This window comes from Labeo rohita, chromosome 14 (assembly GCF_022985175.1).
Source record: "Labeo rohita strain BAU-BD-2019 chromosome 14, IGBB_LRoh.1.0, whole genome shotgun sequence".
NCBI lineage: Eukaryota > Metazoa > Chordata > Actinopteri > Cypriniformes > Cyprinidae > Labeo > Labeo rohita.
In genome coordinates, this window is record NC_066882.1 from 23,787,937 (window position 1) to 23,814,344 (window position 26,408).

At 31.6% G+C, this 26,408-nt stretch overlaps 1 protein-coding gene across 1 annotated transcript in view; it reads left to right on the plus strand.

Moving 5' to 3' along the window:
- The window catches only part of pigg (phosphatidylinositol glycan anchor biosynthesis class G), a 175,741-nt gene that overhangs the window by 124,097 nt on the left and 25,236 nt on the right, over positions 1 to 26,408 (plus strand).

Below are 26,408 nucleotides of genomic sequence, written 5' to 3' on the forward strand. Positions count from 1 at the left end.
AGATTTAGTCTATATTTAATATTTAAGATATATTTAATAGCTAAATTTTAATGGGTTTAGTTACAGTGTAATGCATATATTAAGCATTTCTCTAAAATGACCAAACTCATTATATACAGGTGCTTCTCAAAAACTTAGAATATCGTGAAAAAGTTAATTTTGTGTTTATAACTTATTTAAAAAACTGAAACTTTCATATTTTCTAGATTCATTACACGTAAATTAAAACATTTCAAAAGATTTTCGATGATTAGAGCTTACAGCTCATAAAGGTCAAATGTCCAGCATCTCAAAATATAAGAATATTTACATTTGAGTTCCATTAAATGTTCATCCCTACAGTATAAATTCCGAGTATCTCCACAATAATGAGGAAGACTGCTGACATAGCAATGGTCCAGAAGACAATCACTGATACCCTCCACAAAGAGAGTAAGTCACAGAAGGTCATTACTGAAAGAGGTGGCCGTTTACAGAGTGCTGTATCAAAGCCTAATAAATGCAAAGTTGACTGGAAGGAAGAAATTGGGTAGGAAAAGGTGCACAAGCAACAGGGATGACTGCAAGCTTGAGAAAACTGTCAAGCAAAGCCAAACACTTGGGAGAGCTTCACAAGGAGTGGAATGAAGCTCAAGTCAGCACATAAAGAGTCACTACGCTCAGACATCTTCAAGAAAAGGGCTACCAAGCCACTTTCAAGTGGTTTGCTGACCATGATATTACTGTGCTTGATTGGGCAGCCAACCTGCCTGAGCTAAACCCCATTGAGAATCTATGGGATATTTTCAAGAGAAAGATGGGAAACAGTCGATCCAACAATATACAGACGATCTGAAGACTCAATAGTGCATCAGCAGTGCCACAGGGCGATTGCTTTCACACCACACTTCACTGATGCTGTAATTTGTGCTAGGAGCAAGTCATTTGCTGTAATTTGTGCTGCTGACCAAGTATTGAGTACATAAATGAATATACTTTAAAGAACTTTTCTGTTTTGCAGATACGTTTTTTGATTGATCTTAGGCAATATTCTAATATTTTGAGATACTGAATTTTTGACTTTCATGAGCTGTAAGCTCTAACCAGTAAAATTAAAACAAAACAAAAAAAAAACTTTTGAAATGTTTTACTTTACTTCTAATGAATCTAGAATATATGAAAGTTTCAGTTTTTGAAATAAGTTACAAACAAAAAATTAACTTCACGTTTTCAAATAATTTTTTTTTAGATGCACCTGTAGATTTGATACTAAGGTTTTATCATGATAAGACTCAGATTTAACTGCTGTGACATGCAACAGGCCTATTAAAAAAAATTTAGGGCTGCTAAAGTGATCGAGAGCTTGAGTGATTTTCTGTTTTTCTTTTTATGCTTGATTGACATCAATGCCACAGACAAAAGCAACTAAATTAATGTGCTTTAAAACCGAACGCACGCATGGAATGTACCGATACACGTCCGATATTCTCCCAACTGTTTACATTCAGACATAACCGAATGTGTTTTTGTGAATACTCATCAAAATGGACAATTTGTCATCATTTTGTGTGTATTTCTCCATTCGTGCAACGCGTGTGCGCTCAGAAAACCAAACCTAATTTAGTTCTCTTTTGCGTCATCAAATTTATCCATATGTCTCCTTTTCTCTTATTTCCAGATATTGAAAATTTTTAACGATTTATGAGAAGTGCAGCAAATGTGTGCTAGCTTAGAAAAAAAAGAAATATATTTATAATAAATAATAAAATTATAATAAAATATAAAATATATTGTGTAAATTGTTACTGCCTTGAGTTATTATTTTAGAATAAATGTAAAATGCTTAAAAACACTAAAATTATGAGATTCATACTTGGACATGAATTTACATTTGATAAAGAAAGAAAGAAAGAAAGAAAGAACAATGATATAATAACCACTGATATATTCATGTACACATACATACATACATAAAAGAAAAGCAGTAAAAATACATGCAAGAAGCACTACAATGGTCATTAGCATAAACTAACAAAGGTTTGTCTTATGGCCAGTTTACTCTTTTAGGTCAACTACTGCAATGGTGGAAAATTAGAAAAGTTCGAAAAGTTAGCTGTGCACTTGCAGTGCATCCATCGGTCAGGCATTCTCATTTGCATTTGTGTACTCGTGTAGAGTGTGTCTGGCCTAAGAGAGTCTGAGAGCACTATTTTATACTATACCAGTTTTTCAGACACATAAAAGTACTAAGAGTTTTCTGAGGCAGACACACACACACAGCTCCAGCTTGCTCCTGTGACAAAATATCGCTGCTCGCCTCTTCCCCTTGACATTTACTCCCACCTAATTAAATCTTTGACCTCCTGCCCTTGGTGTAGCGCCACAGGCTGTGTTCCATTACACGCTCTCCATATGACAGAGGGAGCGCGAGCGTGAGGTAATTGGCAGTGCCACCCTGTGCCACCAGAGTCACTCTCACACTCATTAATCACTGCAGGACATTGTTTATGTTGCCCTGGCAACCTCTGGATCGCCTGTTAAGCAGACGTCCGCTGACTTCCGCCCTGTCGTTTAGGCGCTCTCCATCCCTCGTTTTCGGTCTTTATATCACACGTTTTCTGCTTTTGACGCAAAAGAATGTTGATTATAGTGTATTTAAAGGGTAGTTTAACTAAAAATGAAATTATTATCTGTATTTGTCATTTCAAACCTGTGTGAATTTGTCTTCTACAGAAAAAAAACATACACTGGTTGATTTTTTTTTTCTATGCAAATAAAATAAATGGGAGCTGGGGGTTTCAAGCTTCAAAAATGTTCCCATTTACTTAAATTGCCCTTCAAGTTGTGACCACACGTATCAGGGAAATCACAGCACTGAATATGGCAAGTGAGTTAAAAGAGCCAGTCATTGATAACAGCATCATCTCATTGTTTTTTCCCTAAAATATACTTGAACTTTATCTGTACCTACTGGAGAAATACAAGTTTTGCTATATTTAGGGTATAGATGGTAAATTATATAAATACAATTACTATGTTATTGTATCTAATGTATGTATGTATGTATAGTACATACAAAAGATATGTGACCCTGGACCACAAAACCAGTCATAAGGGTCACTTTTTTAAAAAAAAACTGAGATTTGTACATCATCCGAAAGCTGAATAAATACGTTTTTATATTGATGTGTGGTTTGTTAAGATAGGACAGTATTTGGGAGATACAATTATTTGAAAATCTGGAATATGAGGGTGCAAAATAATCAAAATATTAAGACAATCACCTTTAAAGTTTTTAGCTATGCATATTACTATTTAAAAATTAAGTTTAGATGTATTTATAGTAGGAAATGTACAAATATCTTTATTGAACATGATCTTTTGGCATAAAGTAAAAATCGATCATTTTGACCCACACAATGTATTTTTGGCTATTGCTGCAAATATACCTAAAATATACCCTTACTTATAATTCTTTGTAGGTTTCTATGTAAGTACCGTCACTTCTAATTGAGCTGAGGCTGGGATTTAGCGAGTTTGAAGTAAAAGTACTTGATGGACGTATACTATGTGTCAGGAACATTCACTCAGTATCATTACCTCCATTTTTGACCAAGGTGGCTTTTAGCTGGTTTTGTTACTTTAGTAATTTTGTTGTGTTTTTGTGATGTCTTTTGTTTTTCTATTTTAATGTCTATAGTTTTTATAATTTTATTATATTTATTTAATTATTTAGTACTTCAGGTTACGCTAATGTTGCTGAAATATTAGCTGAAATAAAGTTAGTTACTTTTGTTAGTTACTTTAGTTTGTTACTTTTAAATTGTATTTCATTTCAGCAGTTTATTTTATTTTATTTCAGCAGTTTTTTTGTTTTAATTTAACTTTATTTTTATTAAAATACTTATCTTAGTAATATAAACTTACATTATTTTTTATTTTGTTTAAATTAATTAATTAATTTTATTCAATTTTGCTTTTTACACTTTTGTTCAATATGGTTATGTTATGTTTCTGTTTATTAATTAATGAGAAAGAAAGAAAGAAAGAAGGAAAGAAGGAAAGAAAGAAAAATTAAATTAAATTAAATTAAATTAAATTAAAATACTGCCTTGAGACAGTACCAAGATGGAAAAGAAAGAAAGATGAAACAGAAAATTTTTTCTGCAGTTTTATCGATACAATAGTTAGACAACATTTTGCTGAGCATGTTATTGTGCTAGTATTTGGCAGGTTTAGAACTGCTGACTACAGCTGACTTCCAAATCTTTTAATATTCTTCTTATTCTTTGTGGTGATTATTAACATAAATGAACTTTTCCAAAAAGTTTAAATTGATTTTTACCTTATATGGGCATTTTTTTACCTTTATAACCTAATTACTGTACATGTATGCATCATCTTTTGTGTCAAATTCCTAAATTTGGTAAATAAAGACACTATAGGGCTGTTACCAATCCAATAAAATTAGTATCAACAAAATGTATGTTTGCAATGCAGAGATGGTACAGAATCTACATCTGAAGTGCTATTTAGATGCATTCGAACAGTCTGTTTTATGCAGGCCATGAATCCATTTAACCTGCAGTAACAAAAGCATAAGCTAATTCATGTTTTGATGTTTTAAAAACAAAATGTTGAATACTGATATGTGACCCTGGACTACAAAATGAGTTATAAGGGTAAATTATTTGAAATTGAAAGCAAAGCTGAATAAATAAACTTTCCATTGATGTATGGTTTGTTAGGATAGGACAATATTTGCCTGAGATACAACTATTTGAAAATCTGAAATCTGAGGGTGCAAATCAAAATACTGAGAAAATCACCTTAAAAGTTGTCCTAATGAAGTTCTTAGCAATGCATATTCCTAATCAAAAATTAAGTTTTGATATATTTATGGTAGGAAATTTACAAAATATCTTCATGGAACATGATCTTAATATCCTAATGATTTTTGACATAAAAGAAATATTGATAATTGTGACCCATACAATGTATTTTTGGCTGTTTCTACAAACATACCAGTGCTACTTAAGACTGGTTTTGTGGACCACTGGGGTATATTTGTAGCAATAGCCAAAAATACTTTGTATGGGTCAAAATTATAGATTTTTATTTTATGGCAAAAATCATTAGGAAATTAAGTAAAGATCATGTTCCATTAAGATATTTTGTAAAATTCCTACTGTAAATATATCAAAACTTAATTTTTGATTAGTAATATACATTGTTAAGAACTTTATTTGGACAACTTTAAAGGCAATTTTCTCAATATTTAGATTTTTTTGCACCATCAAATTCCAGGTTTTTAAATAGTTGTATCTCGACCAAATATTGTCCTGTCCTAACAAACCATACATCAATAGAAAGCTTAATTATTCAGCTTTCGGATGATGTATAAATCTCAATTTTGAAAAACTGACCCTTATGACTGGTTTTGTGGTCCAGGTTATTTGAAATGATTTGGGGAAGAAAAGGGAAGATATACTGTAAATATAAACCTAAAATGGCCAGTAGGTGGAGGCAAATCACTGCATGAATAAGTCATTGAGTCATTCATTCAACAGATTCGTTCAAATAACTCATTGATTAAACACTGACATGTGTTGCTCAGAGACGCAAAACAGTTCTGCCGTGGCGTTGTTTGGAACTACTTTTGTTGAATTAATTATATCTATATATAAATATAAAAGACATACAAAAATCATACAGGGGCATATTTGTCCCCTTATCTTGAAGTTTGGGGGAATTCTAAATGTATTTTAATAAACTAAATCACACAGTGAGAGCGTGAAATGTAAATGTGCTGGCACAATAGTCTAACCTACATTTCATATTTCAATTCATTTCATATGCATGCATATATGTTTTTGTGATATACTCAATGTCAAATCGCATATCGTTTAAACATTGTCATAGACTGTATATATATCACACACCCCTAAAGTAAAAACTGTCCATGACAGCTTATTCTGTTCTTCTCCTTTGTGCTGTTGTGTATGTGAATGTAATCTAGCCATTAACACAGTTAATACCTTTCTGAATAGATATGTAAATCACAGATATGTTTCACGCTGCTCTTAGAGGCGTAAACAACCTTGAGTCTGTTTTGCATCTGATTTATTCCTGTTTGAAGACCAAAACAAGAATTATTGCACCACATGCATGAAACAAGCTACTAAACAACTCAGCGTGTGGTATTTAGTCCATTCGAAATGTGTTTCTTCATGTAAACAAGAAGTATTAATAGCTTTTCTGATTTTGTATGCATATTTTTAGCATGTACACGGGATAATTATGTTAGACAGCGTCGCATCTTTTACATACCAGCCAATCCCAAAATCCAATGCAACAAGATTGCAAAAAAACTGAAAATCTGAGCATAATTTTGAATTTTTTAAAGATTTATTTTTTGGCATTGTTTGCCTTTATTAGGACAGGACAGATTAGATGTGACAGGAAGCAAAGTGGGAGAGAGAGATGGGGGACGGGATCGGGAAAGGTCCTCAAGTCGGGATTCGAACACGGGACGCAACGAACACGCCGGAGCGCAACGACTGGTTTTTGCCATTGATTAAAAGTTGACTGTAGTAGAGAAAATCTACAAACACACAAAAGACGAAGTGAAAAGATGTCAAGCAAGATGCCTTTTTTAATCAGAGTTTATGCTCAAAGCCATTTACGGGGAAAATGATTGTTGTCAGAGAAAGCTGAGCGCAAAAAGAAATAAACAGGAATTTTGGCAGAGGCACAAATTTTGGAGTATTGAAGTCGAGTGTGGAAAATGAAGTGCGGGAGCATCTGAGTTCAGTAGTGACAGGATGAGATATCAGCTGAAGTGAACATGAGAAACTGTGTTGTCTGAAAAGTATCTTACATGCAGAATATAGAATCTCCACTGTTAGACGACTTCAACAAAGTCTGTGTTTACCGTCAGAGAGGAAAACATGATTTCCAAAAACGCTTCTCAGGAGACAGAGGAAATATTGTGAGCTCTTACAGGTCTGGTGAAATCATAGCGCTTTGAGCATTAAAGCTCAATATTTTCTCTTGCAGAATGTGTGCAAGCCGGAGAAATGAGCTGAAGCGTAGCCAGTCCGTGCAATAAATAATAAGGAAAAACAAAAGGGAAAAATTCAAATGAATTTTCTTCAGGCAGAGCAGATATACTCGCTGAAATAAAATCATATTCAAGTAGTAACTCCACGGTTGATTACTGGTTGATGAATTTTTCTGTTGACTTCATTTTCAGTAGCTTACGTGACTGATGGAACTTTTTCTGTACTTTTTATATATGTGTGTTTATATATATATATATATATATATATATATATATATATAAAAAGTTAGTTTTGTGCCCTTAAAAAGGGAATGATTATTAGTTAATTTTAGATTTTAGTCTCTCTCTTTCTCTGTCCACACACAGGCAGTCAAAAATTTGGAATAATTATGATTTTTAGAGTTTTTGAAAGTCTCTGATGCTCACCAAGGCTGTATTTATTTGATCAAAAACACACACACACTAAAAACTGTAATATTGTGAAACATTATTACAATTTTATGCAACTGTTTTACATTTGAATATGTTTTAAAATGTAATTTATTCCTGTTATGGCACAGCTGAATTTTCTAATATGTAATATAAAACAGCATTTATTTGAAATAGAATGTTGTAAATGTCTTTACAACTTCCAGTTTCTGTCAGAAACCAAAAAATTGACCAATGTTCATTAACATGGTGAAGTTTTTTAATTTATTTGGTGTTCATTCTCTTAACCTTGCAGTATGAAGTAATTCACTCAGTTACTTGAGCGTTCTGATTCTATTTAAGCAAGTGAAGAAAATTTTTTTACTCACAAGTTAACTCTTTCCCCGCCAAACGCAGAATTTTCTGTTACTTATAAAACAACACTTCCTCACCAAACACAAATTTTTCAGTTATTTATGAGACCACACTTTCCCGCCAAACATGGAATTTTCCGTTATTGATGAGACAACTCTTCCACAGGATTTTCCGTTTTTTTACGAGACAGCGCTTCCCTGCCAAGCATGGAATTTTCCGTTATTTACGAGACAACACCTCCCCGCTAAACACAATGTTTTCCGTTATTTATGAGACAACACTTCCCCATCAAACACGGAATTTTCCATTATTTATAAGACACGCCTTCCCACCAAACACGGAATTTTACATTATTTATGAGACAACTCTTCCACAGAATTTTCCGTTATTTACAAGACAACACTTCCCCACCAAACACGATTTTTTTTGGAAACATGGAATTTTCCTCTGTTTCTGAGACAATGCTTCCCTGCCAAACATGGAATTTTCCGTTAATTACGAGACAACGCTTCCCCGCTAAACACAATTTTTTCCGATATTTATGAGACAACGCTTTCCTGCTAAACACAGAATTTTCCGTTATTTATGAGACAACACTTCCCCGCCAAACACAAATTTTCCGACATTTATGAGACAACGCTTCCCCACCAAACACCAAATTTTCCGCTATTTATGAGACAACACGGAATTTCCCGTTATTTATGACACAATGCTTCTCTGCCAAACATGGATTTTTCCGTTATTTGTGAGACAACTCTTCCACAGAATTTTCCGTTATTTATGAGACAACACTTCCCCACCAAACACAGAATTTTCCGTTATTTATGAGACGACACAGAATTTTTGTTATATATGAGACAATGAGACAATGCTTCCCCACCAAACACAGAATTTTCTGCTTTTTCTAAGACAACACTTCCCCACCAAACACAGAATTTTCCATTATATATGAGACAATGCTTCCACAGAATTTTCTGTTATTTATGTGATTACGCTTCCCTGCTAAACACAGAATTTTCGTTATTTAGGAAACAAAGCTTCCCCGCCACAAACAAAATTGCCTGTGGTTTCCAGTGTTATTAATCATCTCCTCAGTGAGTCCAGATTCTCCCGATCAAAAATTACAGGCGAGGAAGACACATAAAAATATATTTAAGCAGGTGCATATGAAAAATAATGCTATTATCAACAATAAACAACATTTAAATGAAAACCATCTAATGTTACAGAGTGAAATTTCGGTCCAGGAAGTGGAAGTGGACTGTGCAAGCTTTGGGGGTGCTGATGGAAGCGATCTACTGCATCTATGCTTTAATCATCATACTAAATATGATCCAGATGTAGTATTTGATTAAAACTAGATTTAATTTCTCACATGATTTTTTTTATTGCTCAAAATGGCTTTTCTCTAAAACTTACTTATGAACATTCAAGGGTTGATTAAAAAAAAAAAAAAAGAAGTTAGAAGAAACAGTTTGTTCGTTTGTTTGCTTAAAAGTAGAGGTTCTGTTCTTTATTTTGATGTTTTGCATGTTCAGATATTCGTACAACAAAATGTTCTGTCATATTTTTAGTGAAAATGATCAAAAATGCTGGCAGTGCTTAGCAACTTTTTTTCAAAAACTGGCGGGGAAAGAGTGAAGTATTAGGTATGTTACAGAGTTTGACACACAGCATTTTGAAGCTGCTCAGGCTGCCGTTTTTCTTTCTCCTTGATAAGCGACAATGTAGTCAAAGCATCCAGTAGTGTAGATTTTCCAGGAAATGCGTGTACTTGCTGGACTTCTACAGGCATCTTATAAATACAGTGTATTGTGCATGTTATTTTTTGACAGACATTGATGTTGTGATATTCAGATGATGTGGATTTGAAAACAGATGCACCGTATAAATGTATTTCTTAGCCTGCTAGTACTCAGTGAAGTGATTGATGTCCAGAAATTGCATTATGTCATTGTTTTTACTACTATTATTCCATCCGACAGCCAGACTAAGTTTTTGACGGACATGATAATATGCTTAAGGGGTGATCTGTGTTTGATTTTTTTGTGTATTACAAAATGTGCTTGAGGCATTCGAAATGGTTTTTGCGTTGTGTGATTGCATAGTGCATACTTATGTATTTTACAGAATGAAGTATATTTTGTGACTTAAATTACATTACTCACAAATCGACACATTTTTTACATTCAGCTGTCTCATATTTGTTGACTTTTAAAAATTATTTTTGGAACAAGAAAGAAGTGGTTTTGATGCACAAAGTTGTTTTTATTGTTTCTTATAACAAAAATCTTTCATTTAAACCCACATGCAGATCCTATTGTAAATAATAGTGAAAAATCACTTTTTAAAACTGATCCATTATTACCCCTTAGCAGATTTTGACTTGTGTATATAAAATGCAAGTTTTCTGTATAGTATTTAAGATTCCTGACATGTTTGTTTGTTTGGTTGGTTGGTTGGTTGTTTGTCTTTACCAAACACCACACAGAGAGTCGGAAAAATTGTTTAATCATCATACAAACCACATTCATATTCAGATAAAGCAACAGTGACGTGTGTTTGTGTGTAGGGTCTTCCAAAGGCCACATATGAGACTGTACTGCCCTGCACTTTTGAGAGTACTCTCCTCAAGTGTTTTACCCTCCAGAGTGAACAGGGCACAGTCCTTGATGCTCACTTTCAAGTGGAGTTTGCCCTTTTTTCTCAGCTTTTTAGATCCAAACACATCTGAAGGGAGTAATTAAAAGCACTCCGGCACACCTGCGTCAGGACGAGGCCTATAAAAAGCAGTGTATTTTTATCCTGATTAATTTAAGGATATGTGTTGTGCTGACACCTCATTTGAGAGTGTTTATGCATGCGGATCCCACGTAGAGATGGAAATGAATTCTGCATCAGATCAGGAAATAGACACATTACTGTGTGCACGCACTCGCGTATTCCTCTTCTAAAGCACTTTGAGATACTACCTGTATAAAAAATGTATTAAACAAGAAGTGTGGCTTGTTACTCGTCTCGCGCGGTTTGTGCTACGAACATGAGTGATATCTCAAATCCCGTGGCTTTTTGAGGAGAGGTGTTCTAGTGCTTTTCTGAGCAATCAGAAGTGCAATTTTTGCCTGGCGGACAGTAAAATAATCCTGTAGGGATGGTCTTGAGCTGTGCGAATGGACTAGAATATCATTAGAGAGACAGACATGGAGATGGGCTATTTTGGCCACTTAGCAACTACCTTGAACTTCATGGCAACACCCTAGCAATGACACATGTGCATGTGTTTATGTTAAACATAATAACCTTTATGCCTGCTCTGCACTAGAGCTAATATTTAACTTTTGTTTGTTCTTTCAGTCTTTAAGTCATGTTTGTATGTATGTTTTTTTTTGTGTGTGTGTGTGTTGTACATCATTCATTTTATTTATTTGTTTGTTTTAATTTAAACTTTTTTGTTTTTTAATTTAATATTTATTTTATTTTCTTATTGTTTATTTTCTTTTTCTTTTTCTTATTTATTTATTTATTTATTTATTTTTACATGATGCAATTATTTTTTTACATTATACATCATACATTTTATTTATTTGTTTGTTTTAAATTTAAACTTTTTTTTTTTTTAGTTTAATGTTTATTTTATTTTATAGTCTATTTTTATTGTTTCTTATTTATTTGGTTGTTTATTTATTTACTTATTTACTTACCCATTTATTCCAATGTTTTATCTTTCTACTGTTATCTTTTTTGTTTTTCTTTTCTTAGTTTTGGTTGGTTTGTTAATTTGACCTTTCTCTCTTTTTAGTTTACTAATTTACTGTCTTTGTTTGTTTGTTCGGTCTTTAATGCATGCTTATATATATGTTTTTTTCTTTATATTATACATCATACATTTTGCTTGTTTGTTTGTTTTAAACTTTTTTAATTCAATGTTTATTTTATCTTTTAATCTATTTTTATGGTATCTTATTTATTATTATTATCTTTTTTGTTTTTCTTTTCTTAATTTTGGTTGGTTTGTTAATTTGACCTTTCTCTCTTTTTAGTTTACTAATTTATTGTCTTGTTTTTGTTTGTTTGTTCAGTCTTTAATGCATGCTTATATGTATATATATATATTTTTTATTTATTATACATCATACATTTTGTTTGTTTGTTTTAAACTTTTTTATTTAATGTATATTTTTATTTTATTTTATATTATTGTCTTTTTATTTATTTACTTATCCATTTATTCCAGTGTTTTATAGTTTTCTTTTCTTTATTATACGTCATACATTTAATTTGTTTGTTTTCATTTAAACTTTTTAAATTTAATGTTTATTTTATTTTTGAATTTTAATTTATTTTTATTTTTATTGTTTATTTATTTATTCATGGTTTGATGTTTATTTCTTTTTTGTTTGTTTATTTATTCCTTTGTTTTTGTTTGTTCATTCTGTAATGCATGTTTTTATGGTTTTGTTTTTGTTTTTACATTATACATCATACATTTTTTTATTTGTTTGTTGGTTTTAATTTAAACTTTTTAATTTTATTTTAGGTTTTTTTTTATTTATTTTTATTTTTTATTTATTCATTAATTTAGCTTTTTCTTTTATCTTTTTTGTTTTTCTTAAGTTTTGTTGTTTTGTTAATTTGACCCTTTTTTGTTTGCTCATTCATTCTCTTTTGTTTGTTTTGTTTGTTCAGTCATTAATGCAATCTTGACTTTTTTTACTTTAATGTTTATTTTATTTTCTTATTTTATTCTATTTTTATTTTTTGTCTATCTTTTCTTAATTATTTTTAGTTTGTTAATTTGACATTCCTTTATTTGTTCATTCATTCTCTTGTTGAAGTTTGTTCGTTTAGTCTTTAATGCATATTTGTATATATGTATTTGTTTATTTTAATTTAGTGTTTATTTTCTTTTCTTTTTCTTTTTATTCTATTTATTTACTAATTGATCTAATGTTTTATCTTTTTCTTTTTTTCTTTTTTGTTTGTTCATTCTTTATAAGAATTCAATTTTTTCATTCACTTATTCATTCTTGCAGTTCCTAATTATTTATTTATTTATTAAAACTAAACGCCCTAGCAACCACCCACAACACCCTGGCAACCATCTAGACCACCCTGGGAGTCATGGCACGACTTCTGCATGTGGTTGTGTTGATGATAATAACCTGCGTGATTCTAGGTGAAAGTGCTCTGCTCTAGGGTGAAAGGTCATATTGTCCTCTCATTTCCTCCAAAACCAGACAGACAGCTGCAGCAACAACAGATCAGCAACGCTGGAATTGCATAAAACAGAAAGACGGAGGTGAATGAATAAATAAACAGCCATTTCGCGTCTTCAGCATATTTATTGAGTTTATGTAAGGCGGCGCGTGGGGTCTGTTGTCTGGAGACCGCCGACCACGGTCTTGCACAACGTTTGCCTTTATTAGAGCGGACATTTTTAAATCTGACGCAATATCTGGCAACCCAAACCACCTCTCTTTCACACATATCACACACACTGATGTTATTGTTATTTCTGTGCGTTTCACGCACCTTTAGTGCCAGACTGAAACCCGTCTGAATGAATCGCTGGCAGTGCTCAAACATAAATGATATTTGGATGAATGCTACGCACAGAAATGGCAAAAGTCGATCTGATTGGCTGGATCTGCACAGTTTCTGTGAATAACGATGTACAGGTTTTTACTGGATTTGACAATTTTACAAGGTGGATAATGTTTGTGAATCCAGCACGTTGTAGAATGATCCTCATTTGCATGGATTTGCCTAATTAAGAATGACCTCATTTAAATATGCTTGCTGCAGCTCTGTAAAAGTGCATATGCTGCTGGTTTTATTGGACATTGTATATGTTGAGTATCAGATATGCCCAGATTAATGCAGAATCATCACTTTTAGTGTTATTTGTCACTAGAAACTTAAGGAGATTGGCCAAGTTATTGGCTGTTAGACCGTTCAAACTGTCAGCGTGAACATGAGTTCAGTAGTAAAACATGATTCCAGTGCAGTTATTGTGGTTTTATTAAGAAGCTTTTGCTGACGCCAGTGATCTGAAGTGCACTGATGTTACTTTTACTCATTCTGTGGCACAACAGAGCTTCATAAATGTTTATATATAGCCTTTCTAGAAATCAGAGTCTTTAGTGGCCTTAACTGTGCAGTCTGATCATCCATAGCAGTTAAGTGGAGCTGGTTTAGCAGCACCCTGTCACTGAGGGGGTGGGGTGTATGAGGAACACCATTTGATTGGTGCACACTGAAGGGGGCGGGGTAGACGAGGAACACCTTAGGTGTGTTTGACTTAAGGCGCTGTGCAGACTGGTTGTGGTTGACACCTTGTAATTATGCTTACTGAAGGAGAGGTGTCTATGAGGAACACCTGACTGATGCTCAATCCCCCACTTAGTTTAGTTTTTGATTTTGATTTTTTTATTTTTGTTTATTCTTTTCTCTTCCTTTAATCTTTTTCTCGTTTTATTTATTTATTTAGTTTTATTTTTTTGTTGTTGTTTATTTTAATTTTGTAACTACTTTTGTTCATTCTTTTATTTATTTATTTGATCTTTCTTTTTCATGTTTATTTGTTCATTCCTGTAATTGTTCAGGATTCATTCATTCATTCATTCACTTTTCAAATTTGTTTATCTTTCTCTTTCTTTCTAATTTCTACTTTCTTTATTAATCATTTGTTTAAACATTTTTTTCATTAGTTTGTTTATTTGATTTTCTTTCTTGTTTATTTCACTTTTTTATTTATTCATCAACACTCATTAATTTATTCAAATTGTTTGTCTTGTTCTTTTTTACGTTTTTGATCTTTTTTTTTTCCTTTTTGTTTATTCTTTTCTGTTCCTTTAATCTTTTACTCATTTTATTTATTTATTTTGTTTTATTTATTTGTTTATTTACATTTTTTTAACTACTTTTGTTCGTTCTTTTATTTATTTGATCTTTCTTTTTCATGTGTTTATTTGTTCATTTCTGTAATTGTTCAGGATTCAGTCATTCATTCATTCATTCATTCATTCACTTTTCAAATTCTTTTATCTTTCTTTCTCTTTCTTTCTGATTTCTAATTTCTTTATTAATCATTTGTTTGAACTTTAATTTTTTTTTTTTTTTTTGTTCATTAGTTTGTTTATTTGATTTTCTACCTTGTTTGTTTCATTTTTTTTTTTTTATTCATCAACACTCATTAATTTATTAATTGTTTGCCTTGGTTTTTTGTTTAGTTTTTGATCTTTATTTTTTTCTTTTTGTTTATCCTTTTCTGTTCCTTTAATCTTTTTCTCGTTTTATTTATTTAGTTTTATTTCATTGTTTTATTTTTTTTTTTTACTTTTGTTCATTCTTTTATTTGTTTATTTGATCTTTATTCCTTAAAAGTTTATTTATTTGTTTGTTTAATTGTTATTCATTCATCCATTCATTCATTTTGCTTTTTCATTGCATTTAATTATTTACATTTCTTTCTTTCTTTCTTTCTAATTTCTTTATTAATCATTTGTTTTGAACTTTTGTTTTTCTTTTTGTTCATTAGTTTATTTGATTTTCTTTCTTGTTTATTTCATTCATCAACACTCATTAATTTATTTAAAAATTGTATCTTGTTTTTTTTCAGTTTTTGATCTTTATTTTTTCCCTTTTGTTTATTCTTTTCTGTTCCTTTAATCTTTTTCTCATTTTATTTATTTATTTAGTTTTATTTATTTGTTTATTTTAATTTTTTTACTACTTTTGTTCATTCTTTTATTTGTTTATTTGATGTTTCTTTTTCATGTGTTTATTTGTTCATTTCTGTAATTGTTCAGGATTCATTCATTCATTCACTTTTAGATTCTTTGATCTTTCTTTCTTTTTCTTTCTTTCTTTCTAATTTCTTTATTAATCATTTGTTTGAACTTTTTTTTTGTTCATTAGTTTGTTTATTTGATTTTCTTTCTTATTTCATTTTTTAATTGTTCATCAATACTCATTATTTTATTCAAATTGTTTTTGTTTTTTTTTTTTTCAGTTTTTGATCTTTATTTTTTCCTTTTTGTTTATTCTTTTCTGTTCCTTTAATCTTTTTCTCGTTTTATATATTTAGTTTTATTCATTTATTTGCATTTTTTAACTACTTTTGTTCATTCGTTTATTTGTTTATTTGATCTTTTTTCATGTTTATTTGTTCATTCCTGTAATTGTTCAGGATTCATTCATTCATTCATTCATTCACTTTTCAAATTATTTGATCTTTCTTTCTTTCTAATTTCTAATTTCTTTATTAATCATTTGTTTAAACTTTTCTCTTTTTTTTCTTTTTGTTCATTATTTTGTTTATTTGATTTTCTTGCTTGTTTATTTCATTTTTTAATTATTCATCAACCCTCATTAATTTATTCAAATTGTTTGTCTTGTTTTTTTTCAGTTTTTGATCTTTATTTTTTCTTTTTGTTTATTCTTTTTCTGTTCCTTTAAACTTTTTCTCGTTTTATTTTTATTTATTTGTTTATGTTAATTTTTTAACTACTTTTGTTTATGCTTTTATTTGTTTAATTGATCTTTCTTTTTCATGTGTTTATTTGTTCATTTCTGTAATTGTTCAGGATTCATTCATTCATTCATTCACTTTTCAAATTCTTTGATCTTTCTTTCTTTCTTTCTTTCTTTCTTTCTTTCTTGCTAATTTCTTTTATTAAGCATGTTTGAACTTTTCTGTTTTTATTCATTAGTTTGTTTGTTCGTTTGATTTTCTTTTTGTTTGCTTGCTTGATTGGTTTAATCATTTTTTAATTTATTCATCCAGTTATTCATAAATACTCATTAATGTATTCAAATTGTTTGTGTTTTTTGTGTACATTTATATATTTCTTTTTATTTTACTCAATTGAGCGCTCAAGCAATTCTGCAGTCTTGTTTTTTTTATCTTTATTCTTTCTTCTTTTCTGTTCCTTTAATCTTTTTCACCCTCATTTTATTTATTTAATTAGTTTTATTTATTTGTATTTTATTTAATTGTTTTTTTTTTTTTTACTTTTGTTCATTGTTGGGTGTTTATTTTATCTTTATTCCTGTAAAAGTTCAGTATTTATTTGTTTGTTTGCTTGCTTATTCATTCATCCATTCATTCATTTTGCTTTTTCATTGCATTTACTTTCTTACATTTCTTTCTTTTTTGTTAATTTCTTCATTTATTATTTTTCATTTTTGCTTTCTGTTTGTTCATTTGATTTTCTTTTTGTTTGTTTTTTTTTTTCACTTACTGATTGATTTATTCATTTATTCCACCAGGTATTCAGATATACTCATTAATTTATTCATTTTTTGTTATTTATTTGATCCTTCTTTTTATTTTGATCAATTGTTCAATTGTTGTGCCGTTTTTATTTATATTGTTTTCTTTTTCTTTTTCCTTTTTTTTATTTTATTTTTTTTTTTGCTTTTGTTCATTCCTTTTTTTTTGTTAACAACTGTTTATTGACTTTTGTTCATTCCTTTATTTGTTTTGATCTTTCTTTTTTGTTTATTTGTTCATTCCTGTGATTGTTCAATATTCATTAATTCATTGATTCATTCATTCCTTCATTCATTAAAATTTTTCAATCGTTCTTTCTTTCTTTTTTCTTTCTTTCTTTTTTCTTTCTTTCTTTCTTTCTTTCTTTCTTTCCACATCTCTCTATTTATCTCTCTTTATTATGTTTCATTTTTCCCTCTGTTTTTGAGTCATTCTTTTTGAGTGACACTACAATATAAATAACACTAAACATGAATGGACACTCATGGTTTCAACCGCTTTCATTGTTTCTTTCTCATGCTTTGATTGAATTGCATGTGTTGTAGATAAATAAAGCATGATGGAACATCTGCTTTCTTTCTCCAAGCAAAGAAATGCTAATGTGTTCAGCTCTTCCTCTCCTTTCTTATGCTGTACTTCTTCAATAGCTTTTTAAAACTACTTCCCACTTTTTTTTGTTGCTCACCCTCAGGTAAATTAAAACACAGTGTGTCTTTCTTCTGTGGAACCAAAATTAAATTAATTCTGCTCTTTTGCACATACTGAAAGCTTGTATGATTTCAAAAGGACTGGAACAGAGCAGCATAAACTTTTTGCATAAACACTTTTTGTGTTCTACAGAAGAAATTCAGTCATACAGGTTGTAATGAGTGTGAGTAAATGATGACCAAATTTTCATTTTTGCATGAAGCACTTCTTTTTGAATAATATAAATATGATTTAAGTGTTTAATGAACTTATTAGCTTGGGGGGTAGTAATTACATACATGTAATAATTACATAAACAAATAAAAGAATGAACAAAAGAAAAAAATAATAAATGAAATGATAAATAAATGAAAATGAACAAATATTTAGAATAAATAAATAAAATACAGAAAAATTGCAGGAAAGAACAAACAAATGAGAAAAATATCAAATAAATAGAATAACTATTTAGAATAAATAAACTGAAAAACTGCATGAACAAATTAGCAAAAAAAATGAAAAAAAGAAAAGAAAAAAGTAAGATCAGGTATTTTGAAAAAAAACTGGAAAAAATGCATGAATGAATAATTGAGCAAAATAATAAAATATTACATGAATAACAACATTTTTTTGCATGAATTAAAAAAAAAAAACACAATAAATGAACAAAAAACTAAAAGGACATTAAATGGACAAACTAATTGATGAACAAAAGAAAAAACTGAAATGATCAAATATTTGGAAAAGAAAAATGAATGACTGAGCAAAAAAAATAAAATGTCACATGAACAACAACAACAACAACAAAAAACAATTGAAATTAATGAATAGACTGATCTGCTGCATTAATTCATAAAAGAAAACAATAAATGACCAAAAATTAAAATGAAATCAAATGGACAAACTAATTGATGAACAAAAGAAAAACAGAAATGAAAAATCTAATATTTTGGAAAAAAAAATGCATAAATGAACAACTGTGCAAAATAATAAAATATCAAATGAACAACAACAAAAAACTATTTAAATTAATGAATAGACTGAGGTACTGCATGAATTCATAAAAGAAAACAAATGAACAAAAAAACTAAATTGAAATCAAATAGACAAACTAATTGATGAACAGTAGAAAAACAGAAATAAAAGATCAAATACTTTGGAAAAAAATAAAAAACTAAAAAGAATGCATGAATGAATGACTGAGCAAAGTAATAAAATATCAAATGAAAAACAATTTAAATTAATGAATAGACTGAAGTACTGCATGAATTCATAAAAGAAAACAATAAATGAACAAAAAAACTAAAATGGACAAACTAATTGATGAACAAAAGAAAAACAGAAATGAAAGATATAAAATAAAGATAAAGATAAAATTTAAATAAAATATAAAAAACACAAAAAAATGCATGAATGAATGACTGCGCAAAATAATAAAATATCGAATGAACAACAACAAAAAAACAATTTTAATTAATGAATAGTCTGAAGGCCTGCATGAATTCATAAAAGAAAACAATAAATGAACAAAAACCTAAAATGAAGTCAAATGGACAAACTAATTGATGAACAGATGAAAAAACAGAAATGAAAGATCAATTATTTTGAAAAAATAAAAACTAAAAAAAGCATGAATAAACGATTGAACAAAAAATATATTAAATGAATAACGAAAAAATAAAATTAATGAATATACAAAAGTACTGCATGAATTAATTAAAAAACAATAAATGAGAAAATCAAAAGGAAATCAAATGGACAAACTAATGAACAAAAGAAAAAAACAAAAATGAAAGATCAAACAAATTAAATAATAAATTAACAAGAAAGAAAGAAAGTCTTGTATCAACAAGAGTGTGCATAAATGATAACTGAATTTTAATTTTGGCACAAAACCTTCCTTTTAACCTTTAAAAATGTAATAGAGTTCACAAAGTTTATTGAACTTAAAGCATTAGCTTTGCAGGTGGCATTGTGGTAATAAACACAATACCAATTGTTCCACATTTGTTTGTGCAGGTCAAAGCAAATCCAGAATGTGAACTGTGTGTGTGTCAGTTTGACACTTTTTCCTGCTGCGTCACTCTCTCGGCATATGCGTCCATGCCTGGGAACAACGTGCCGTTGCCAAGTTCTGGTTGGCATGGTAACGTGTGTTGGATTAAAGTGTTTTGTGCAGATAGTTTGCTCTCTGATGGAGCTTATTTACAGTGAAGAGGAACAGAGACACAGTGGCAATAAAAATGATGAGATTTTGCTGCTTCTCCAGGGAAATTGCTGAAATCCCTTGCCTGTTTTGCTCTAATCACATTTAATGTGACTGATCCAGTGTACTGTGAAACTGTAGTCTCCAGCAGCTACAAGCGACTCGTGATTTAACATAGTTAAAGAACATACGGTCACGCTGACCTTTTCTTTTGAAAAACTGCACTGTACAAGCAACTTACACAAGTGCACTGAAGCTATTCAAAGAGACTGTGTACTTTGTTAAACTAGATCAGATCATCATAATTGGATTATATAATGTAATTTAATCAGAGGAGTATTTTTGGTTAAAGAACATGGGTTTCAAATGAATGGATCTTGATTAGAGTGACAGCATTTCACCTGAAAAGAAAAATGTACACTACTTACAACACAAAATTAAAATATAGAGTTATATACAGTGATGAATGGCAGTGTCTAACAAATTATTTTAGTATTAAAACTTTTCAGTGAATCATATGGCGTTATTTTTTAGTCAAAAGTTATGAGCGTGTAAGACATGCTCACGAGCACATTATGTTATTTCACACGCGCAAAAATGAACCTTCAGCTGGCATGATAAAAGTACTCGCGCACAAATTCAACAACCGAGAGGTGTACAGGCAGCTGCGCGCGAGCGCCTGGCATACTCTCATAGGTTAACTCTGCTTGTACAGTGGAATCCTGCTCGCGCGCAGCGGGCTTCTGCTCGCGGAGTGCTGTTTTGCTCGCGCAGTGGATTTCTCCTCGCTCAGCTGATTTCTGCTCCCTCGAGTCTAGATGACTTTTGACAATTTGGGGGCGGAAACCAAGGAGGGCACTGACTCTCTTATGATTGGTCACTTTCATCGTAATCACACCCACAGGGACATCCTTGTACCTTGATTGACAGCTCTCATTACAGGAAGCACGGAGTCAAAGTATCTGACGGAGCCTTTTAGTCAGTGCTGCATGTGTAAAACAAAATATTTTTATTTTTAAAAAAAAATAATATTTTTTTTTGGAATACTTTTTTCAGGATTCATTGATGAGTAAAACGTTAACAGCATTTATTCATAAAAACAGCATTTATTCAATATAAAAACATTTCTAACAATATGCATCGTTACCATCACCTTTTATCAATTTAACGCATCCTTGTTGAATTAAAGTACTAATTTCTTAAAAAAAAAAAAAGTTATTGTTCCCAAACTTTTGAACGGTAGTGTATATTGTTACAAAAGATTTCTATTCTAAATAAATGCAGTTCTTTTTAACTTTTTATTCATCAAATAATCCTGAAAAAAGTATCTCAGGTTATAAAAAAAATATTAAGCAGCACAACTGTTTCCAACATTGATCATAAATCAGATGAGCATAAGAGACTTCTTTCAAAAACATTAAAAATAGTAATGTTTCCAAACTTTTGACTGGTACTGTACATGGTCACTAGTTCAACTAAAACACTTGCCATGAAAAGTTTGGGAACCACTGGCCATACTTTACGTTTTGTTTTACACATGCAGCACTAACTAAAAGGCTCCGTCAGATACTTTGACTCCGTGCTTCCTGTAATGAGAGCTGTCAATCAAGGTACAAGGATGTCCCTGTGGGTGTGATTACGATGAAAGTGACCAATCATAAGAGAGTCAGTGCCCTCCTTGGTTTCCGCCCCCAAATTGTCAAAAGTCATCTAGACTCGAGGGAGCAGAAATCAGCTGAGCGAGGAGAAATCCACTGCGCGAGCAAAACAGCACTCCGCGAGCAGAAGCCCGCTGCGCGCGAGCAGGATTCCACTGTACAAGCAGAGTTAACCTATGAGAGTATGCCAGGCGCTCGCGCGCAGCTGCCTGTACACCTCTCGGTTGTTGAATTTGTGCGCGAGTACTTTTATCATGCCAGCTGAAGGTTCATTTTTGCGCGTGTGAAATAACATAATGTGCTCGTGAGCATGTCTTACACGCTCATAACTTTTGACTAAAAAATAACGCCATAGAATCATTTCAGTTTGAATTGGTTCGTTTACATGAATCATTGGAATGAACTGATTCACTAAACTGATTCAGAACTAAAAAAATTAAGTATTAATTTATTTCAAGGGCATAAACTAAATGAGGGAATGAATTAGTCAATTAATAAGTTGTGGGAACAAATTCTTAATTTGTGGTCGCTCTTTAAAATATCAATAAATTAGAATGTGGTGGTAAAGTTCATTTATTTCAGTAATTCAACTCAAATTGTGAAACTCGTGTATTAAATAAATTCAGTGCACACAGACTGAAGTAGTTTAAGCTTTTGGTTCTTTTAATTGTCATGATTTTAGCTCACATTTAACAAAAACCCACCAATTCTCTATCTCAACAAACTAGAATATGGTGACATGCCAATCAGCTAATCAACTCAAAACACCTGCAAAGGTTTCCTGAGCCTTCAAAATGGTCTCTCAGTTTGGTTCACTAGGCCACACAATCATGGGGAAGACTGTGTTTTTTGAAAACCAAAGTCACTGCACCCGTTTATCAAGAAAGCACTTCATGCTTCCTTCTGCTGACCAGCTTTTTAAAGATGCTGATTTCATTTTCCAGCAGGATTTGGCACCTGCCCACACTGCCAAAAGCACCAAAAGTTGGTTAAATGACCATGGTGTTGGTGTGCTTGACTGGCCAGCAAACTCACCAGACCTGAACCCCATAGAGAATCTATGGGATATTGTCAAGAGGAAAATGAGAAACAAGAGAACAAAAAGTGCAGATGAGCTGAAGGCCACTGTCAAAGAAACCTGGGCTTCCATAGCACCTCAGCAGTGCCACAGACTGATCACCTCCATGCCATACCAAATTGAGGCAGTAATGAAAGCAAAAGGAGCCCCTGCCAAGTATTGAGTACATATACAGTAAATGAACATTTTCCAGAAGGCCAGCAATTCACTAAAATGTTTTTTTTGTTAGTCTCATGAAGTATTCTAATTTGTTGAGATAGTGAATTGGTAGGTTTTTGTTAAATGTGAGCCAAAATCATTACAATTAAAAGAACCAAAGACTTAAACTACTTCAGTCTGTGTCCTTTGAATTTATTTAATACACGAGTTTCACAATTTGAGTTGAATTACTGAAATAAATAATAACTTTTCCATGACATTCTAATTTATTGAGAGGCACCTGTATATTGTAGTTTTGTCACGCTGCACTGATGATTGATAGAAAAAGTATGGTATCGGAAGAGCTGCACTATTTTGAATACATTAGCTGTGATAATTGATCATTTTAGTAAAAAAAAATCTGTAGCTTGTTGTTGTGGCACAAAAACAATTAGCATTTTCCAAATTTAAAGAAAAAAACATACTTGAGAAGGAACACTGCATAATATTTGCAAAGACTTGTTTTCAGAGAATGCATCTGTTTTGTAAGTGTATTTTGTAGTACTTCACAGGCAGATATTTTATTATTTTTTTAAATATAAACAAGTTAAAAACAATTCAAAAAATCTGCCAGTGCAGTAAGACAAAGTACATTTATATTCAAGATACAATCTATAAAAATAAGTCTTAATGTTGAGTTTCTTCCCAAGTAAATTTATCCACTTTTTAGTGTTTTAGATGTTTTGCTGGAAACCATAAAAAAGGCTTATTTAAAACTTATTAATAGCTTACAACTTAGTAAAATGCTGTTGTTCATCACTGTTTTCAACATTATATTTTTAGTATACTACTACTACTACTGGAAGGTGAATACTAGTGCTGGGCAATATGGACAAAAAATATCACAATAGTTTTTTTTTCATATCAGTCGATATCAGTAATTATCACGATAAACGTCCATTTTTTATTTTTCTCAAGTTTAAAGGGAGATTTTTGCTACAATGTGAAAGTTGTAAAAACCAGATGGTTAATTGTGGCTTTAAACTATCATCTACTGCATGACACTGGCATGAGAGCCGACGTGAAATAAGGATTGGGCTTAAGATAGCCGATACTGATCAGTTAAAAAAAAAAATGCTTGACTGGCCCTGATCCAAATCCTTGAGATCGGCTTGGAACATCCCTAGTGGAAACATCTGGTACTGTGCCTAAACAAAATCTTTCTAAAAGCTTAATTTTTGAATGATCAACCTCAAATTTGGAACACATCTTGTTTGATTTATCCCAGGGGTCACCAAACTTGTTCCTGGAGGGCCGGTGTCCTGCAGAGTTTATCTCCAACTTTCCTCAACACACCTGCCTGGAAGTTTCAAGTATATTTAGTAAGACCTTGATTAGCTGGTTCAGGTGTGTTTGATTAGGGCTGGAGCTAAACCTGGTGACCCCTGATTTATGCAGTTTTAGAGTAAAACATGTTTTAGAAAAACATATAGGCACTGATCCCATGGTTGCTGGGGAATGTCTGAACACCCACAGAAAAAAACTCTATATTTCTCTGATATTCTCTACTCACTATCCTATTGGCGAAACAGATCTGGCAAATCTGAATGCTATGGCAAATCAGATGTGTTTAAAGGAGAAGTCCACTTTCAAAACAAAGATTTACATATAATGTACTCACCCCCTTGTCAAAATCGTGGCACCATATCAGTTCATTATATGGAGAAAAATGCAGAAATGTTTTCCTCAAAAAACATCATTTCTTTACGACTGAAGAAAGAAAGACATAAACATCTTGGATAACAAAGGGTGAGTACATTATATGTGAATCTTTGTTTTGAAAGTGGACTTCTCCTTTAAGTTAGAATCCACTCACCACTTAAAACTCTTTTTTGAGTTTTTGTCCAGTGCTGTTTTGCAAGCTCACGAATCCTCTCTTTACAAAGCTTCATGAGATTGTGATGAACTAAGACAAGGGACAGCTTTTTAGTCATTATAAAGGGAGTGCTCTTTGTGTGCTTTCCAGACTATGTATAATCCATTCGGAATTTGTATAAAACTTTTTTTTTTTCGGCTACATACTCGCTGCAAAGTTTTGGGAATGATATCTACATTTTTATGCGGGATTCACACTCGAAAAAGCAATGGATGGGACAAACATATATGTAAAAATGTATGTGCATTGAGGCTAGAGCACACTTTATTTCTGAAACACTCTCAGTATTTAATTCTGGAACCAGGCCTGGATAAAACTAGCTGTTTTTGAGCAGTTTTCATTATCAGTAGCTCATATTTAGGTAATCGCATTGAGTTTCATGTGGAAGTAGACTTTACTTTAAAGACAGAAAAATTAGCAGGATTTTTGTTAATTTCCTCTGTGAAAATCTCTACAGAGTTAGAGTAAACATTGCACACTGGCTTCATTAAATACTCCTTGCATCTGTTGATTTTCATCTGTGTGGAATATTTGCTTTTATTTAGTGACGCAAAACATTATTTACCCCATTTGCATCTGCGAGGTGTCCGTTACACATTTTCCCTCTGTGTTAACGTCAGTATTTATGACTGTTGATTGTCTGACTACTTGACTCTTGGTAATGTAATTTGCAGTCTGTGTGTTTCTGTTCACAAACTGAATCAAGCACACCATCGCACAGGGAAAATGATTTGAAAAACGAACACCAAGTATAGGCCTAGTTTAACAGTAACACCGAGTAATAAGCCCATATCATTTGCTCAGCCAATTATATTTGGTTGATAATGTTGAGCACCAACCAGCGGAAACATTAATTGATGCCTATGTGTATATACAGTTGAGGTCAAAAGTTTACACACACCGGGCAGAAACTGCGAAATGTAAATTATTAAAGAGGGATCATACAAAATGCATGTTATTTTTTTTATTTAATACTGACCTGAATAAGGTATTTTACATAAAAGACATTTGCGTACAGTCCACAGGAGAAAATAAGCTGAATTTATAAAAATAAGTTTACATGCACTTGATTCGTAATATGTGTTGTTACCTGAATGATCCACAGCTGTTTTTTAATTTAGTGATAGTTGTTCATGAGTCCCTTGTTTGTCCTGAACAGTTACACCGTGTCCTAAATACACGCGCCGCAACGCAGCAATATATGCGATATAAGGTATTTTTTCCATGTTAAACTGAGTTTTTGTCCTAACTAGCTACGACAACGACACAATGACATTTCTAATTTAGAAACAGTTTCTATTTCTGCGACAAACTATGAGAGTGATAATCTCAGGTGCTGATTATGTGTCTAAGGAGAGTTTGAATATAATATTGCGTGACATTTATAGCCATACTGAAAGCAACAACAGACAGTTTACCTCAGATCTTGAAAATAGATTAAAGCAAACATGGGGGCTTAAAACGGCGAACTCAATGCGAACCAACAAGTGTTTTCCATAACAAATAAGGTATCAGTCTTAGTATGTAGTTTTAATTATGTTTAAAAGGTTTCATATGTATCAGTTAGATCATAAACTTGCCCATTGCGTTGGGAGTGCAGTGC